Here is a 4087-nt window from a genome sequence, read left to right as displayed (position 1 = left end):
AGCTCAAGGAATCCACCCGCCTCAGCCTCCCAGAGTGCTAGGATTACAGGCATGAGCCACCACACTGGGCCTAAAAAATATTTTATAAGAAACAAAACAGTAAAGCAACTACAAAGTGTGGGACTGCCCAAGCCAGGTGTGGTGGTTCAGACCTCTAATTCTAGCACTCTGGGAGGCCAAGGTAAGAGACCTCTTGAGCTCAGGAGTTTGAGACTAGCCTGAACAAAGCAAGACCTATTACTACTAAAAACAGAAAAAATTAGCCAGGCATTGTGAGGCCCACCTGCAGTGGGCATTGTGAGGCCCACCTCGCAGCTACTTGCAAGGATGAAAAAGCAAAAGGATAGCTTGAGCCCAAGAGTTGGAGGTTTCTGTGAGCTAGGCTGATGCCATGGCACTTTTAGCCTGTGGCAACAGAATGAGACTGTCTCCAAAAAGAAAATTAAAAAATTTAAAAATTTAAATGTCCTTTAGAATTCCCTTTAAAACATGAGAATATGTACTTTTAATATGTAAAGATCTCCAAGGTATACAATTTTTATTATTAAAAAATCATACAGATCTTGTAAGATTCTATTAAAAATTTTTTTGAAAGGTAGCTAATCTTTTTAACACACAAGAATTAAACCTAGGCTCAAGGTGCCCATTGCATAGTGTGTTACAGTGCCAGCGACATACACCAACGCTAGCTCGTTGGAACCTGGCCCGGGTCAGCTAAACGATGACAACGCCAACAAAAAATTGCTTGGCATTGTGGCAGGTGCCTATAGTCCCAGCTACTTGGGAGGTTGAGGCAAAAGAATTACTTAAGCCCAAGAGTTTGAGGTTGCTGTGAGTTGTGACACCACAGCACTCTACTAGTGAGACAAACAGAACAGACAGGCCAAGATCCCAGAGAGAAGGGAATGGAAGAACAGAGAGCCCAGTTGACTATTTGACTTTAAATTACACCTCACAGCATTTGCCAATTTCAAAGTGAAGACAGGAGGCTGAGAAACTGATAGACCTCGGGCATCTCAAAAGATTGGGAAAAATGAAAACTTGAAATTCAGAGCCCACCAACAAAGAGGAGTAAATACTCCAAACTTTCCGCTGGAACCCAGTAAAGAAAACAATAAATACACAACTAACTTTTAGTCCGGGCGGCACCTGTGGCTCAGTGGGCAGGGCACCGGCCCCATATACCAAGGGTGGCAGGTTCAAACCCGGCCCTGGCCAAACTGCAACAAAAAAATAGCCAGGTGTTGTGGCAAGCGCCTGTAGTCCCAGCTACTCAGGAGGCTGAGGCAAGGGAATTGCTTAAGCCCAGGAGGTGGAGGTTGCTGTGAGCTGTGTGACACCACATCACTCTACATCACTCTACCGTGGGTGATAAAGTGAAACACTGTCTCTACAAAAAAAATAATAAATAATAAAATAAATTTTAGTCTTAAAAAGACTAAAATTTGGCCAGGCATGGTGGCTCATGCCTGTAATCCTAGCACTCTGGGAGGCTGAGGCAGGTGGATCCCCTGAGCTCACAGGTTCAAGACCAGCCTGAGCCAGTGCGAGACCTCATCTCTAAATATAGCTGGGCATTATGGTATATGCCTATAGTCCCAGCTACTCAGGAGGCCTAGACAAGTTGCTGTGAGCTGTGACACCAAGGCACTCTACTAAGGGCATTTAAGTGAGGCTCTCAAAAAAAAAAAATCCTTCTCAAACTCTTTCCAAACATTGTAGAGGAGGAAACACTTCCTTATTCATTCTATGAAACCAGCATTACCCTGAACCAAACCCAAAGATACTATAAGAAAACTATCTGTCAATTTAAAAATATCAAATTGGATTTAGAAAAAAGAAAACAACAGGGCCGGGCACGGTGACTCATGCCTGTAATTCTAGCACTCTGGTAGGCCAAGGCAAGTGGTTGCCTGAGCTCATAGGTTCGAGACCAGCCTTAGTGAGCCAGAGCAAGATCCCATCTCTAAAAATAGCAAACTGTTGTGGCGGGCACCTGTAGTGTCCACTACCTGAGAGGCTGAGGCAAGAGAATCACTTGAGCCCAAGAAGGTTGAGGTTGCTGTGAGCTGTGACTCCAAGACACTCTACTGAGGACAAAGTGAGAAAAAAAAAGAGAGAGAACTATAGGCCAGTAATATCCCTTATAAGCGAATACTGATGGAAAAGCCCTCAACAAAACACTCGCAAACCAAACTCAACCCATTATTAAAGGAATTATAAACCAAGACTACATGGGATTTATTGCTGGAATAATGCAAGGGTGGTTCAACATAGGAATATCAATAGAATACAAATGGGAAAAAACACTATGAGGTATGATGCCACAGCACTCTACTGAGGGCAACAAAGTAAGACTCTGTTTCGAAAAAACAAAAACGCTCTTAAGATCAGGAATAGGACTGAGATGTCTACTTTTGTTAATACTATTTGACATGTTATTAGAAGTTCTAGCCAGAATAATTAGGCAAGAAAAATAAAAGGCATCCCAAATGACAAAGAAGCAACAAAATGATCTTATATGTAGAAAACCCAAAGATCTGACCAAAAAACTCTTAGACCTAATAAACAAATTTAGCAAAGTTTCAGGATACAAAAGCAAAACATAAAAATCAGTTGTTACTGAACACTACCCATGAATGATCTGAAAAATAAGAAAATGATTCCATGGAATCTGTCAGTGGAAAAAAAGCCATACTCTATAAAATAATTTAAAGAGGTTTATTCTGAGGCTCAGCACCTGTAGCACAGTGATTATGGCACCGGCCACATGCACCAAGGCTGGTGGGTTCAAACCCAGCCTGGGCCAGCTAAACAATGACAACTGCAACAACAACAAAAAAATAGCCAGGCATTGTGGTGGGAACCTGTAGTCCCAGCTACTTGGAGGCTGAGGCAAAAGAATTGCTTAAGCCCAAGAGTTTGAGGTTGCTGTGAGCTGTGACTCCACAGCACTCTACCATGGGTGACATAGTAAGACTGGTTCAAAAAAAAAAAGAGGTTTATTCTTAGCTAAATTTGAGGACCATGACCCTAAGCCACACCCAAGAAGCCCTGAGCAAGTGCTCATTGTGGTGGGGTTGCAGCTTATTTTATACATGTCAGGGAGACAGAAATAATAGGTAAAGTCATAAATCAATACATGGAGAGCATACATTGATTTGGCTGAAAAGGTGAGACATCTCAAAGCAAAGGTCCACAAGTTAGGGGTGGGTTTAAAGAGTCTTTCGTTGACAACTGACTAAAGGAGTTAGATTCTAACAGACCAGGAGTCCACGAAAAGTAATTCTGAGTTAAGATAAAAATCTGTTAATCAGAGACAAACTGCAGGACACATGCCCAGACTCAAGCAGTTTGTTGTATATGCTGAGGGGACCTGCAGGTATGTCTTATATAGCCTTAGGCCTCTAAATGAGTCATAGAGGACATCTCTAAAAAGACAAGGGAGGGACATGATGAGGCATGTCTGATCTCTTTTCTCACACCTAGCAATTCAGTTTTAGGGGATCCCTTTGGCCAAAGAGAGAAAGTCAGCCACTGGTGGAGGGGTGCCTTAAGACTTTATTTTAGTTCATAAATGAAAAAGAATAAAGTACTCAAGAATAAACTTGGTAACCAAGGAGGCAAAAGACTTGTATACTAAAAATTACAAAACATTAACTGAAAGAAATTAAAGACATCAGTAAAGAGAAAACATGTCAATCCCATGTTTATGGATTAAAATATTAAAATTTCAATACTACCCAAAGCAATCTACAGATCAAATGTGATCCTTATCAAAATCCCAATGATACTTTCTATAAAAAAACCAGGAAAATCAACCCTAAAATTCATGTGGAATCTCAAGAAACCCCAAATCGCCCAACAATCTTGAAAAAGAACAAAATTGGAAGTCTCACACTTCTGATTTCAACACTTACTACAAAGCCACAATAATCAAAAACAGTTCAGTACTAGCATGAAGACAAACATATAAACCAATATAATGTAACAGAAAGCCCAAAAATAAACCCACGTGTCTACTGTTCAAATATTTTCAACAAGTGTGCCAAAACTATATACATAAACTATACACAGGCTCGGCGCC

General features: G+C 41.1%; 1 protein-coding gene across 2 annotated transcripts in view; it reads right to left on the bottom strand.

Moving 5' to 3' along the window:
* Window positions 1-4087, bottom strand: part of TNPO3 (transportin 3) — a 102216-nt gene that overhangs the window by 74566 nt on the left and 23563 nt on the right. The window lies entirely within an intron of this gene.

The sequence above is a fragment of the Otolemur garnettii genome, unplaced genomic scaffold (assembly GCF_000181295.1).
Source record: "Otolemur garnettii isolate 467f Iridium unplaced genomic scaffold, OtoGar3 scaffold00037, whole genome shotgun sequence".
Classification (NCBI taxonomy): Eukaryota; Metazoa; Chordata; class Mammalia; order Primates; family Galagidae; genus Otolemur; species Otolemur garnettii.
Note: the sequence above shows the minus strand (reverse complement) of the source record. Positions and strands in the feature narration are given on the sequence as shown.